Here is a 16,894-nt window from a genome sequence, read left to right on the forward strand (position 1 = left end):
ACTCTTCATTGAAGCCTGAGCCACATGATGCAATCCATAATTGATATGGTTGGCTTGATGAAAAGCCCATATCTGGTAAGGACACATGCCCTGATGGAGAACCTACTCCTGCTGCTTTAATAAATGGACATGGTATCAAAGTGCTTTCTGAATACTTATGCTTATATCCATAGATTAGTTCTGCTCTCAGTCTTAGAGAATCTTCCTTTTGAAGTGAAACTGTTAAGCAGCATGACCAGCATTAAACAGAAAATCTACATAATCCCTTCAAAGATTCAAGGGACATTAACAAAGAGGAGGTGGAAATACTGTGGGCTGGAGGATGGTAGTCATGCTATAAGTACTGTTTTCTAAACATTATTATGTGACAGGATTTTCCCTGTCCAATCACACTAAAATATTAGGGCAGCAGGAGGCCTGTGATTGGACAGGGAAAGGGGAAGTGGAGCTAAGTGTTGCAGGGTCAGAGAGCATCTGAGAGAGAGGAGAGGGAAAGCCAAGATGGAGGAGAATGGACAGGAGGAAGAACCTGCTCCAGCATGGTTTTTGGTAGCCACAGATAGTTATGATATCATAAGGTTAGAATAATTGGCATAAAGCTTTTATCATTATCAAATGGTTCTGAAATTATTGTATTGGCATCTTGTAAATTGAGAATTTACTGATACATAAATCTGATTGGTTAATTATAATCTTCAAGAGTTTGTTTCTTCCTGGTTGATGGGTGGACAGTTGTTGCATGGGGCTGGTATGGCAACGGTCTGCTAAGGGACTTGGAAGCTCCTGCCCAGAGAGACCACCGAGTTGAGATCACATGGCTGGAGTCATGTGGTCTGCTGGTTACCAGTCCATTTTTCAATATTTATTGCAACATTATAAGACCAGTATATTCATGAAATCACAGGAACTGGGGTTGATTACACATGGTCTGCACAAGATTGGGCCCACCAAAGTTCGAACATGGATGAAGAAGGTATTATAAGGCACCACTTCTCCCTGAAGAGCTATTGACAGTTCGTGGTTACTGGACATGGGAGAGTCATTTTCTTCAGTAGTATATGCACAGTGAGCTGTCTGTGGTTCTGTAAATAAGAACCCATCCATGGTCATGCAAACAACTCTAAGTAACTCAGAAAGTCATTTAAATCACCAAAGATGAAGACAACAATACAAAGATATAAAAGAGAAGTTTTTGGAACAAAAAGTTATTCCTTCACAATGATTGGGTCAAAGAAAGAATAATAGAGGCTTACACTGAACAAAGTGCATTATATACCTGTATGAAATTGTCATAGAAGAAAATAAATAAATAAATAAATAGCAAAATTAAGCTTACTTTCTGTTACATAATAAAGCCCCACTTCAAAAATATTTTCTCTACTTGCTTCTTTCTGTTATATACAAATGTAACTGCATTTTAATTATTTTTATCACTGCTCAAGGTTTATTTGGTATTTTCATTGGCATGACAGTTGACTGGTTGGTTCCATATGCAGATCTTACATTTCACATTGTACCACAATGTACACTACAGATACCTATAATGCATAAAATATCCTATAGAACATTTATGCATAAGATATACATAATGGATTTAAATACTGGAGCCAGGTTATCACAAACTGGGAAGTTTTGGCCTAGGCATGTTTGATGAGGGTGCACAGCACAGCAGTGCGGCAGACTACAGGATAATTGAGGCCAGCACACAGTTGGCAGTGTGTCTTGGAAACTGTCATACTAACCAGGTTACCACTACACAAGTACCATGGGCAGCAGGGGAAGGCTGTGGAACTGAGATTTTTTTTTTTACCCAGACCACTTCAACGCAACTGTAATAACCACAGCTCAGATGAGAAGTGTGTGGTCTCCATAGAAACCCTGCTGCAACCTGGACAGGAAAGTGTTAGGACACTGAGAAGACTTTAGAGCTACAGCTCCTTCTGGATTCCCTAGAGGGTATCTACACTCTTCTACAGGTGGGCCTCTTCCTCAGGCATCATTGTCACCTTCACCACATTTGTGATTGCATTTTGTCCCAGTATACATGAGACACTGGAATTAATCATCCTTGATTATATAGAGACCCTTATTCATGGTGGAAATGGGATGCACCCACCTAAGGTTCTTCATTATGTTCTTGGCCATGTCTGCCTGATCACTTTATATGCACTGTCAACCACCTGCTTGTGAACATCCTTCCACTGCTCCTTATCTGCATCAGTGCCCACTTCTGGGTTCAGAGGCTCAGGGAGACACCAGCAATGTTCAGACCACTCCACACACAGGCACACTGGAGACCCCATGCTCTCCCAGGACCCACTCATGACAGCTCAGCAGGTAAGCTCCCAGCTTTTGTCCCATCAGGTAACAGAACCGAGCTGAATCCAGATTATCACCACTTCCAATAATTTGGCTGTTGGGAAAGCCACTGATTTTCCAAGCCATGTAGGTCAAGATAGCCACTGGATTGGAGACAATAAGCAGCTTGCATTGTGGAATGTACCTTACAGTGTTGGGAATGATGAACTTGAAGATGTTCACATTTCACTGGACAAAAATTGAGTTGGCCCCTGCTGTGATAATGACCAGCTTGGAGTTTGCAGTTACACAATAGTCTTTGCTGGAGACAATTTTTGGTGTTTTAAGGAAAAGGCTGCCATGCTGGAGATCCATCATCTCTCCCTTTAGCTTGTCTTCCATGACATCAACAAGGGCAGGCTCATCTTCCAAGTCTTTCCTTAAGATACTGAGATACAGCACCAATCCCAACAACTGTAATCTTGTTCTGGGGGACCTGTTCTTCTTAAGAAGATTCACAAGCAGCTTAACCCCTTGAGGGTTGCCATCTTGGACTTTGAATCTTTTGAGGCTGACAGTTTGCCTGTTTTCATCTCCTCCATGACTGCAAGGCCAATGGATTTCCTGAGTTGGAGGGGCCAAGATTCAGATAATCTCATCTGTTTTTTCCTTGACCTGCTAGGGAGTGTTGTGTTGTGTATGAGAGACAAAGTAGAGGTTCCTTATAGGTCTTCTCTCTCTCTCTCTCTCTCTCTCTCTCTCTCCTCTCTATTGAAAGAGTGTTTTTTCATTATTAAAATAAACAAACAAAATTGAAAAACTAGATAGCAACAAATGCCATTGGTTTCATGAGAGAACTACGATACAGACTCTGGTAGTACTGGAGAATTTAGTGATTCATGAAACAATATATACACCAATATCAACATAAAAGCCAGTGGTTCTCCAAAAGAACACACATGGTATGCACTCGCTGATAAGTGGATATTAGCCCCAAGCTCAGAATACCAAAGATACAATTCACAGACAACATGAAGCTCAAAAAGGAAGACCAAAGTGTGGATACTTTGATCCTTCTTAGAAGGGGGATCAAAATACCCAGGGCTCACAACTAACCAATAGACTGAGCACAGGATTCCCAATGGAGTAGCTAGACAAAGGACCCAAGGAGCTGAAGATGATTACATCCCTATAGCAGGAACAATAATATGTACCAACCAGTCCCTCCAGAACTCCCAGGGACTAAACCACCAACAAAAGAGTACACACATAGGGACCCATTGTTCCAGCTACATATGTAGCAGAGAATGGCCTTTTCAGACATCAATGAGAGGAGAGGCCATGGGTCCTGTGAAGGCTCAATGCCCCAATATAGGGGAATGCCAGGTCAGGAAAGTGGGAAGGGGTGTTGCTAAGCAGGGGAAGGGGGGATGGGATAGGGGTTTCCAAGGGGTAACAAGGATAGCGGATACCATTTGAAATGTAGATAAAGCAAACATCTAGTAAAAAGAAAGAAAAAAGTCAGTGGTTCTCAAAAGTCTGTGGATTGTGATCCTTTTGGGGTGAGTGCATATTAGATATCCTGTATATCAGATATTTATATTATGATTCATAACAGTAGCAAATTAAAATTATAAATTAACAACACCCTGAGGGGCAGCAGAAAGAATGGAAACAGGCAGCCTCTGGAGATAGGAGGTATGGCCTTTCTGGAGAGGGAATATCTTTGGTACAGAACGTGATTTACTACAATGATAGAGCATCGAAGTCTCATATACACACTCAAATCTGTCCAGTGTGATTCAGGGGTGCTCACCAAGAACAGTAGCAACAGTTAAGTGGACTCAGCCAGAGCCTAGAGTGTTAAAGAGGGCTGAGCTGGAAAAGTGACCCAAGCTGTGAAGTTAAAGTTGCCTTGAAGACCCCAAGATGTTAGAGATGTCAGAGCCATGGGATGCCTGCCAAGGAAAGCTGCTACTAGAATAGAAACAACCCAAGACAAAAAAAAATGTGCTGCAGTCAACACAGCTGAGACAATTTAGACATCAGACATAGAGATATAGAGTTTGGAGTTTTCCCAGCTGACTTTTGGTCTTGCTTTGGTCTAGTATTTCCTCACTATAATATTTCAGAATGGTAATATCTATCCTGTGATGTTGGAAGTTTGTGATTTCCTTTTTGATTTTTATTTTATAAGGGATTACAGTTAAGAGATTAAATGAATCTCAGAAGAGACTTTGAACTTTAGACCTTTAAATATTGTTGAAATTATGATAGGCAATGAAGACCTTTTAAATTGGACTAAATGTAGTTTGCATTATAGTATGAATAGGTATGGACCCATAGATTCATGTGTTTAAACAAGCCTATGACTTCTGTCTTAGTTAAGGTTTTATTGCTGTGAACAGACCATAAACAAGGAAATTATTATAAAGGAAAACATTTAGTTGAGGGTAGCTTACACTGTCAGAGTTTCAGTCCATTATCATCCTGGTGGAAAACATGGAAGCATTCAGACGGACTGGATACTACAGGAGGCAAGAGTTCTACATCTTGATCAGAAGGCAGCCAGAAGAAGATTGTTTTCTGCAAGCAGCCAGGAGGAGGCCAAACTATCTATCTATCTATCTATCTATCTATCTATCTATCTATCTATCTATCTGTCTGTCTGTCTGTCTGTCTGTCTATCTATCTATCTATATATATATAAAACCTCAGAGGCCCACCTCCACAGTGACACACTTCCTCTAATAATGCTATTACTCTTCCAATAAGTCCATACCTCCTAATAAAGTGATTTCCAGTGGGCCAGGCATATTCAAGCCACCACAAGCACTATCATTTGGTATTAGATAGTAAAATTTCCCTTATAATTTATAAAGACACTAAGGTACAGAAAGAGATCAATATGGCCTCTTTAAAGTCACATATATAATCAGAAGAGCTAAAAAGTAAAATCTGGTTATCTTTTCTATGTATGTTTTGCTACATTAATACATTAATATGCATGTCTAAAGAAGACCTAAATAATGATAATATCAATGGGTATACTAATGTAGAAGGAGGTAAATCTCACAGTGGTTCCATACCTAGTCAAAGATTGCAGATTACTAGTGACTCTTGAGAGAAGAAGAACTAGTTTTTCCCATGGTTGATTTCTCTAATGAGTTATCCAATAAAAGTCATCAGCTCTGAAATCATATAGACACAAGAAATACTTTACAGACTTATCAGGTTGTATTTATATATGTATGCATATATATCCTTATAAATTGTATATAAATAAATTGTTAAACTGGGCATGGTGGCACACGCCTTTAATCCCAGAACTTGGGAGGCAGAGGCAAGTGAATTTCTGAGTTCGAGGACAGGCTGGTCTACAGAGTGAGTTCCAGGACAGCCAGGACCACACAGAGAAACCCTGTCTTGAAAAAAAACAAATAAATAAATAAATAAATAAATAAATTGTATATAATATATTTATAGAATATATAATATACCATATTGCATGAAATCATACATAATTATATAAAATATATAATTATATATAAATATATTATATCTATGTAATGAAATGGAAACTGTTACTATTTACCCAAAGTTCTGGGCCTTTCATCCTTCCTATTTTGGTTTTCCCCAGCTCCATATAAAAATTGAAACATGAAAACACATGATTAGCAATATTGACTTCTTTGTTTGGCATTATGAAATTCTAGTCAATCTACAGACAGAAGCTCTGATATTCAAGCTCTTATATTGTGTTTTTACAAATGTGAATAAGTTACTGAAACATGTATTCTAACGAATCTTTCATCTAGAGCTAAAGAGCTTAAACAACTGTCTCCATTATGAAGACTGGATATATTTCAAGTCATTAGACAATCTATTTGTACTTCCACTGAGTTCACTTGTCCCTGGAGACAGAATTTCAGGTCTAACCTCTGCCATAGTGCCTACATTTTTCTTTCACTGAAGGCTAATTTCAGATTCACAATATCTCACCTGAACTCTTTTCCACCCTTTTTTCTGCTTATCATTTTTTTCTTTTGAGAAGAGTAGTTATTTCTATAAAATACATTATGATTATGGTTCCTTCTCTCCTGACTTAGAGCTTCCCCAATTCCCAACCAACCAACCAAATTGACACCCTTGCATTCTCTCTCTCTCTCTCTCTCTCTCTCTCTCTCTCTCTCTCTCTCTCTCTCTCATATAAACAGGCATCTAATAATAATTATCACCATCATAATGAAAATAGTGATAACAAGATAGAATAAAATAAAAACAGACAGAAAGATCTTTATGTTCTGAATTTAATACTACATACTTATTTGTGTCGCTATTACCTCGACCAAGTGACCTGAAGAGTCCTCTTAATGATCTTGGCTACATGGCATGCCCAATACTATATGCACTGTTCCTCAGTGCTATATAAAATACAAAGAAAGCTCAGTCCCTACACAGAAAGTATGAAATTTACTGGTGAACATGGGTGCATATGCCATTAGCTCTAATACTGTCATATAAATTCCCAAAGATACATAGAATTACAACCTGCGATTGTTTCCCCTCATGCTTCTGCTTCATTTGCATCAATATTTACTACCCTGGCTGACATCATACTAAATTTTACAGTTTTAACTCCCTCGGCTATTTTGTTATCAAAGATTAGTTAATATAAAATGACCATAAATAAAAATCAAGTGATGCTTTTACTATATGACTTTTGAACCAAGCCAGATTAATCTTTATCCTACTGCAAGGGAGAAATAGTATATCACAGATACACCATTTCAAACTGCAGTACTGATTTTAATTAAACTAGTGCTGTTATCTCCTAAGTCCAGACATTAGAAAACAACCAAAAACCCTTGGCATTATATTGCTTGATAGATGCAGCTCCTGAAATACAAGCCAGTTAATTGCATGAATTTAGTTCATACATATGTTCATGCAATGGGATTTCAGAGTGATAAATGTAACCTACAAGAAAACACCAACGAGGCATAGACTATCCCATAATTTCTACCCATTTAATATTATTTCCCATAAAAATAACCCTGAGGTTCATCATCTCAAATTTTTATGAAGCCAAATGATTATAATTAAAATCTCAACTGCTTCTCTACTTCCTGTGGAACAGATCTCATGGGTCTCACCTAAATGATTAGAGAATTGATTCACTAGGAAAAAGTGTTAGCACAAAGTGATTTTTATATCAAAAATATATGCTGTGCCCAAAGAAAACTATAGAAATTAAAAATCAGAAGGATGATAATGTTCCTCTCATGTTACCTTCAGTCCAATAGAAGATTACATTTAATTGCCACTAAAATTTAACAACTTCCATTTTGAGAAGTTCAGAGGTTTGGAAACCAACAAGCTAAGCTCCCTTAAGGACACTTTAGCTAATAAATGTTGTTTACAGATGTCTGGGAAGTAGACTGGAATTCAGCTGAAACCCATCTCACAGTGGATTTATGACACATGTTTTGAAATGTGCATTCTGGCATGACAAGAATTAGTTTTAGTTTTAATTTTCAAATCTTATGGCTCTGGATGACACGTTTAGACTCTTCTTATACTCAGTGGATGCCAGTGAATCCAGAGAAAGACAAGCAAATTTAAGAACACTAACTCAGAAGGAAAGGGATGAAAATGACCTCATTTGAGTCAACACATGGGCCTGTCTATGATTAAGAAAATATCATCTTGAATCTTTTTTATTCAGAGATGACTAATTTGGAAACGTCTCTATTCATTTATTTTAAATTCTAAAGGTTCCATGAGGCATTTTCTTCTGTTAAAACTCTATTAGATTGGAAAGGATAGCCCCACATACAAACATACATACAGATAATAATTGAAAGTACTAAGGAATCCTAGGATGCATAACTAGAGATGATCAGCTATCAGTCACCTCCTTCTCAACATAGAAGAAATAAGAGATAAATGGTGCATTTAGGTGAGGGACTCTAGCAGAATTCAGGACAAGAGCCTGCTTAGTAAGACTCTGAAACCTGAGAGGGTTCCACAGAAAAAAAGAATAATGTGTCTTGATGACTGTATCACTGGCTTTCCAGAATAGCATGCCTTCTGCAGAAGAGATGGTGGGCAGAAGAGTGTCAGCAAGCACCGTGACCTAGGAAGCTAGCAATCCTAGACACAAGAAAGTTTCACAGTTAGCACAGGTTTGAAACACAGTTGGAGGAGCAATTCAGTATCTGCACAAGCACACTCCACTGAAGAAAGAGCTTTTATTATCAGCTTGACAAATAAAGAATATAGGATGCTATTGTTAGGTGCCATTTTAGAAAGGCTGGCATTCTTACTGAATGAGGAGGGGCCAGAGCATGACATGGCCCTGTTCCTCAGTTTTCATATATATTCCTTCACAGATGTATAAGGACAGCTGCTTTACAAACCTGTCTTGGCCCAGCAAAGCCAGTGTAAGTCCACCATGCTTACACAGACAGTGTCTTCTTTAATATAAAGGTTTTACAGCCCCAGAGCATGATAAAGGTCAACAGCCCAGGAATCAATGTCCTACTCCTGTGGTACCCAGAGGATGGCAACCTGTGCATGTGATAAATTAATAAAGATGCAGCATCAACATGAAAAAGTTTGTACTGTTTTATATGCCAGTAAAAAAATTGCTGATAAAGAAATAATAAGAGGAAACTCATTCACAGTAGCTACAAATAAAAATAAAATACCTAGGATAAACTTAACACAAGCTGTTAAAGGCAACTGTTTTTAAAATCATAAAACATCAATGAAAGAATATGATGAGGACACAAAAAATAAAATAATACCCCATGTTCATAGATAAGAAGAATACTGTTAAAATAACCATGATATTATAATTTGCTGATTAGGTGCAAACCCAACCTAATACTAATGGCATACTTCACTAGAAAAAAAAATCTTAAAATGCTTCATCCAAAAGCACACGAGAATCTGATGAAATAAATAAATCCTAAGTCAAAACCAAAAGCTAGGGATTCCACATTGTCTAGCCTTAGGGGTCATTGCAAAGTTGTCAGAAGCAAAATCATGAGATGTTAACATGAAAACAGACATAGAGAGCAATAGAACAGAAAGAGGGCCCAGAAAGGAAATAAATAAATAAAACCTTCATCACACTCATCTGTTTTTTGACAATAGTACCAAATACATTGGAGAATGGTCAGCTTGTTCAATTGATGATATTTGAAAACTAGACACAGGTAGATTATTGAAATTACATCTTCTTTCTCACTTTATAATATTAAACTAAAATTGATAAAGATATTAATGTAATTAATATAATTTAATGCAACCTTATCTACTAAAGGAAGTCATAATCAAAATACTTCAAACTGTTTGCATAAACAGCAATTAGCAAACTATGAAATTGTACATAACAGAGAAAACAATCCTTACAGGGCAGAGACAATATATAAAGTTAGAAAATGTATATCACTCATTGAAAAAACCCATTTAAACAAGAACATCTAAATAATTTTTTAAAAATCAGTAAATAAAAATCTCACAGAAGATGAAATTCAAATAAAAACAGGTCAAAATAGACATTCTTTAAAGAGCCAACAAATTTATCAAAAATAGTCACATACTTTAGGTATCATCAGAATGGACATATAAACCACAGTGAGATCGTCTCTTCCCATTTACAATTGCTTTTATCAAAACTTTAAAAAGAAATGGCCAGTGTCTGGAAAGATGTTGAGCAGAGGAGATGCTTACACCCTGCTGGTGGGAATGGGAATTAGCATGACCACTATAAAGAACAGAATGAAACTTCCCTGAAAAGGAACAGCATATCTAAGAGAGCCTACAAACTGGTCCTGATGCTGTGCTGTTGCTTGTTCCAAAAGCATTAGCCTAGATAGCAAAAAAAAAAAATAATAATAATAATAATAATAGCTAAAGACAATGGCAGGTGTGTATTATATTTGTTAAATGAATAAAATAGTGAAAAGTAATTTCAGAGAGGAAGTTAAAAATGGAAAGACCTGATCACTATTCATAAAGGACACGCTGTTTATAGAGTCAAAGGGGGAAATAATGTTCATATTAATCATAAAATGACGGAGTAAAGGTACAGGACCACAAGAAGAAAGCTGGTGAGGAATGAGATGAAAGATATTTAGCCAAAAATGATAGTGGAAGTGGAATTTTACATGAAATACAGAAGAAAAAACTCTCTTAAAACTACATGGCTTTGTAACAAAGTCTCTGAATAATTAATGCCATTTTAAAGTATTTTAAATGCTACATTAATTAGAAATGCAAACATTGATTGAACAAATAATTGATGATAAATCCTGAAAACAAATCCTACCTTCTGCTTCTAGATTCTTTATGCCTCAACGGGCTGCTTTGTGGGAACAGTTTTCAAGTTAATAAAACTCAGCTATAATGCTTTCCTCATCAATGACTATGCTAGCCTTAAAAGTTCTTATTCCTCCCTTTGGTAGATAGCCACATTTTCCTTCTTCAAGGCCTCCTCTATCAATTCATTTTAGTAAAAGAATGTCCTCTCAAGTTAACTTAGTTTCTCATTTTGCACCAAGAAATAATTTATGATATGTCAGCTTCTTTTGCATTCAAGATTATTATCATTTATCTAGTCTTTAATTAGCATAGACTCCATTGCTGCAGATAAAGTACAGATTAATTAAAAAGAAAAGTCAACAATTTCTTCTAAGGCTAATTTTTTATTAAAATTTTCAGACTAGATTTCACACTTTATATGACCATAAAATTGTCTATTAAGAACATTGAAGTGATTTTCCTTTTACTTTGTAAGTCACTGAATTGCTGCCACAGTACTACATTACTATTAAATCACACCCAAGTTTATCAGTCTGTTATTTATTTAATGAATGTTATATATACTGTTTTATTAGAGGTAATTTATAGTCTAGTCCATAGACTAGTTTCTATCATAAGAGAATATATTAATTACTTTGCCATTGATATAATAAAACAGCATGACCAAGAAAACTTATAGTAGCATTTCATTTATTAGAGCTATAGTTCTAGAGGAATAAAAGCACATTACGACAGAGAACATGGCAGCAAGTATCAGGCACGATGGCTATTGCAGCAAGCCAAGGACTTATATCTTCAATAGAAAGCCCTAAGCAGATAGATCGATCTAGTAGCTGAGAGTCTGAATTGTCAAAGCATGCCCCCAGTTACATACTTCCTCCTTAAAGGCCACACCTTCTAAACCTCCTCAAACAGTTCCACCACCTGGAGGCCAAGTATTCAAATGACCAAGATTAAGGGGAACTTTCTCTTTCAAAGTACTGCAGGCAGTTTACCACACTTGAGGAATAACATGTACCTATGGAAATTCAAAGAAAGACAAAATTAACCTGAAAATTACAGGAAGGATAGTCTATAGCTGTCAGATAAGTACTTCAGACAACACATATACTTAAAGTGAAAGGAGGGCAAGTCTGCACAGGGCCACCAGTGTTAATGATGTGCTGTGCTATGCTGTATGGTGGGAATACAGAACCAACACCTTTGTCTTCAGGAACTTGCAGCCCATCCTATGGACTAATAAAGTTCAGAAACCAACTTTCACCAAAGGTGTCTGAGAGTGAAGCTTAAATGGCTGTGACAATGTCTCGGAGACATTGTAAATGCAAAAAGAATGCAGCTTTGTAGTTTGGGTAAGTATCATCCCACTTGCTCTTATTGTCACAGCTCTTAGCAGTCATCTTTTATCTTCTTTCTAAAGGAGAAATAAGTTAAAACACAGGAAAGAAGGTATGTCAATTATTAAACTAGGAAAGGAACAGGTAAGTGAGTTGTAACTTGAGTGCCTAAAAGTGCAAGACTTAAGGGAAAGGTTTTATGGGATTTAAATGTAGCACTAATGTAGTAATTTAAAAGATATTCTTTTCTTTAGGTTTTGTTGGTCAAAAGTCTTGGAAAGCTGAACAGGGTCCTCTTGCCTTGATTTCTTACTGAAATCAAAAAACAATCAGGTTTGGCTATATACGCATTTGGTACTCAGGGTCCTCTTACAAGGACAGGGATGTTGGAAATTTTTAATTATTACCGGTTGTAACACTAGACTTTCCACATCTAGATGTGCTGGTTTGCTGTCTCCACTGATAGTTCATATTTTAGTGACTGTGAACCTGTGTGTAACTATGTGAGCAGGGAGCTTCCACGTAAGGGGCCTGGGGGCGGGGCAGAGTCAGATGTCTTTCTCAGTGGCTTTCTGTCTTCCTTTGGAGGTGAGGTTTCTCAGTCAACCTGAAGTACACTAACTCAGCTAGACTATTTGGCCAAAAAGCCTTAGGGATCCTCTTTTCTCTAACTTCCTGCTATTAAGTTTACAAGTACACATCACCACACTAGTTTTTTTACATGGTTGCTGAGATTTTTGCATGGTTCAAACTTGGGTCCCCATGCTTGTACAGCCAGTGTCTTACCCACTGACTCAGCTCCCCAACCCAGGAACCAACTTCTTAAAGATCAGCAGTAGGTGCCAGTTCCCACTCAAGGACTGGTGCTTCTTTCATCAGATTTCATCAGATTTACCTGAAACTCCACCTCCCCAGGCGCTCTCTCTCTCTCTCTCTCTCTCTCTCTCTCTCTCTCTCTCTCTCTGTGTGTGTGTGTGTGTGTGTGTGTGTGCTTAAATTAATGATTTCTAAATTATGTCTATAATTAATTATAGAAGCAAAATTGCTATAGCTTTGCTGTATGATATAACCTCGACAAATGTGTGACATCTCAATAATCTTCACACTTTCTATTAAGTGACAGTAATTCACAAGACCTGTCTACACTTAAGCAAAGGTATAGAAAAGCATGAAACCTATGAGAGCAGAAACTGAGAGGTAAGTAAATGTTCTGTCTTCTACATTCCACTTATATCTTCATGCACATTCTCTTCAGAAGCAGTTTAGGGAAAAGAACATTGAAGCATTATGTTGGGTCATATATGCCTTGTTTGTGAACCTTTAGCTAGAGATGAGATATGAAAAATAAATTGCACAACATACTTATGAATCTCTGCTTTAATGATTTTTTCATTTTTAATTTTAATGCTTTTATTCAGATACTTAGTAGTATCTGCCACTAAGCAGATACCAGACAATATTTTAGCTGGCCTTGCAAGCAATGTAGTAAAATAATTGAGTGGTATTAAAAACATTAGAACTAAGAATGCCGTGGACACAATGGTATACAGATTTCCTTTTTTGTTATTGAATATCGTCTTCATTTACATTGCCAATGATATGCAGATTTCTTGAACAGTACCGGTGAAAAAACACTTTAAATTAATTTTTAGAATAATATGGAAGATTGGTTTGGAAAAGTTGGTTGATTTAAGAATGAAATGTTTGTATAGAGTATTGCAAAGTCATATGTCTTCTTTTCATCTGTATTTTGTCTAATGAAGAATCCTACTGGGGATTTTCTACCATTAATTGCATCAGAGTATGTTTATAATTTCAGTTCAAAGGAATGTAAGAACCAGAGATCTGGTCACTGAAGCCAGAATACCCACTAATACTCATTAGTAATGGAAGCCCATTTTATGTCAACTCTCAGGTCTCATTAGAAAGATGCAGAGGATGCTACTTAAGGGCAGTGCTGGTTGTACCTCCAGGAAAAAAAAAACAAAAACAAAGAATAAGTCAGAAATGACCATGTGATATATGCAACAGTGACCTTATGCCACAAACACACATAACTTTCTCCACATGGTACCATTTATTTGTTCTGTTAAATGTGTCTAACATAAACAGCTGAAGATTTCCTGACTTTTGACATGACTGAGAGAGCTACCTTTCATCGTAATGAGATGTTACTTAGGAAATGTGTGAACCAATGTCATCTAAGCAAAATCCTAAGAAAATGCAGGCTGAAATAGTTGCTAAGTAACTGGTCTAGCTGCCGCTTCTGGAATGTACTGATAAGCTTGGATGCTGCCATCCAGCCTCTCTCTACATTGTAAGGATGCTCTGCACCAATACTAGCCTAATCTCTGTCCTGATGATTTTATGCAGCAAACATTAATTTTGCAGTGTTCAGGGAATACTAGATTCGATTACCCTGGAGGCGTTCTTAAATCTAATTTAGAGCCTTAAAATGACATCTTATTCAGAACTTACCCCCCCCTCAAGTCCTATAGATAGACCTAATACCCTGTCCTGTAGAATCCTCTTATTGAAGAATTAATAGGCTTATAAGACTGAAGAAAATTCTGCCATGGGGTGCCAATACTGTGACTTCATTGTTCTGAAAAATGCTCCTTATGTATTCCACGATTCCAGAAACTTTGTTCTTATAAATCACCCTAGCCATATCTCACCCTTAGTGGGGTAATGGAATAGACTGCTGACCTCCAGGCATAGAAGGCAATAACCTCTTTTCTTTAATGAGCCAGTCCAGTAATTTAAAGTAGGACACTACGCCTCTTGCATTATGTTACAACCTAAATGATTTTCAGTGAAAGTATTCTATCAAAAATCCTCTCTTATGTGTAGTTTCATTAACATAGAAGTTTAACTAAAGATTTTAATCACAGTCAAAATGTAAATATGGCCAAGAGAACAAACACATATTCCTACAGTCATATCTTAAATGTTTTGTCAGAACAGAGAACCTCCTACAAAGTAAATAGGAGCTGGATGAGGAAACTATTCCAAGTAGCCGCCTGCAGCTACATTCGAAATTACTGGGTCACCCAAAAGGAAAGCTGGGGATAGGAACGGAGTGATGAGAGGAACTGGAGCCAAAACAAGATTTTCTGCTCAAGGCTCAAAGTTTATTGGGGGGTCTCCAAATATACAGGCAGGGGTAAGACCCTTCCCCAAAGGCTGGAAACAGGTCTGCAGAAGTGGTTCGCTTACTCCCCAGGTGACTGGTGCCTCAGGGAACTGCAGGTCCTTGGAGAATAATGGGCTTCAGCTTGGTCTGAGTGCTCCACCCCAGGTGGAGCAGGATTATGGCTAGCACAGAAATTCTCTCTCAAAGGCTGGGAGAGGAGCTTTACCTTGGTCAATGTCAAATTCCTGCCAGGTGGTGTAGCACCCCAATATGGAGCTGAACAATTCCAAGGTTATTATTCTTAAATTTATTTATAAGTGCACTTTGCAAATTTGGTATTTATCATAATCATAGACATTTGATACTGCAACAAATAGATTTCATTTGTTCTGTTTGAAAATTAACAATTTGTATGAGTACCCACAGGCCATGCCAGCCAGGGAAGCTCATGCCTTGCACAGCCACCATCAGAGAAGCTTCCTTCCACAATAGATGAAAAACTATACAGAGACCCACAGCCAGACAAAATACACAATGAGAAACATTGGAACACTCAGCCAAAAATGGGATATCTCCATCAAATCCTTCCTCTCAGACCTCAGGAAGCTCTGCTGAAGAGAAGTCGGGAATGTGTACAGGTCAGAGTGGATGGACAACACCAAGAAAACACTACACTCTAAGTCAACACGATAGAGCATTATGAACCCACAGAGACTGGAGCAGCAGAGCCTGTAGTTTCTTTGGATATATATGATACCTTCCACTTTATTGCTTTTAAGTGGGTATCTAAGTCTTGTGACTTTACTTAGGATCGTTTCCTTTTTCTTGTTTATTTTGTCCTATTATAATCTGTTAGGTTATATTTAATCTTATATAATTTAATTTGTATTATGTTATATTATATTACATCATATCATATCAAATCATATTAGTATTGTTAAAAAGCCTAGATATTTTTCTAATGAGAGAACAAAGGGAGTGGTTCCAGGTTAGAGAGAAGGTGGGGAGAAACTCAGAAAAGTAGAGGGAGAAGAAACCAAAACCAGGATACATTATGTGAAAAAATGCTAATTGTAATAAAAAAAAAAATTGGACGGATACATGAATTGAAGTTAGTTTGTTTTCTCCTTGTTTAAAATGTTTTAATATTACAAAAAGGAAATAGAAAGAAATAAGTTTTGAGAGAGAAACCAAAATGAGACAGATTAAGATAGAATTCCTGAGTTCCATAAACTATCATGACTCTAGAGCATGTCTCTGAAGGAGCATCTAGAGCATACCAAGAGTAGGAATCAAATTCACTTTTAAAACACAAGTTTGCAATCCCACCAGCAATGGAGAAGTGTTCCTCTTTCTCCACATCCACTCCAGCATCTGCTATCAGCTGAGATTTTGATCTTAGCCATTCTGACTGGTGTGAGGTGGAATCTCAGGGTCAATTTGATTCGCATTTCCCTGATGATTAAGGGTGTTGAACATTTCTTTTTTTTAATATTTTTATTTTCTATATTCTTTGTTTACATTCCAAATGCTTTCCCCTTTCCCAGATCCCCCTCCCCATATATCCCATAAACCTTCTTCTCTCCACCCATTCTCCAATCACCTCCCTCCTTTTTCTCTGTCCTTATATTCCCTTCCAATGCTAAATCAATCCTTTGCAGGATAAGGACCCTCTCCATACTTCTTCATGGGAGTCATTTGTTAAGCGATTTGTGCCTTGGGTATTCAGAGCTTCTGGGCTAATCAATATCCACTTATCAGAGATTGCATTCCATGTGTATTCTTTTGT

General features: G+C 37.3%; 1 pseudogene; it reads right to left on the reverse strand.

Annotated features, from left to right (window-relative positions):
• Positions 1 to 1,928: 1,928 nt before the first annotated feature.
• Positions 1,929 to 2,900, reverse strand: LOC127691954 (L-lactate dehydrogenase A chain-like; annotated as a pseudogene).
• Between the last annotated feature and the right edge of the window lie 13,994 nt (positions 2,901 to 16,894).

The sequence above is a fragment of the Apodemus sylvaticus genome, chromosome 9 (genome assembly GCF_947179515.1).
Source record: "Apodemus sylvaticus chromosome 9, mApoSyl1.1, whole genome shotgun sequence".
NCBI classification, from domain to species: Eukaryota; Metazoa; Chordata; class Mammalia; order Rodentia; family Muridae; genus Apodemus; species Apodemus sylvaticus.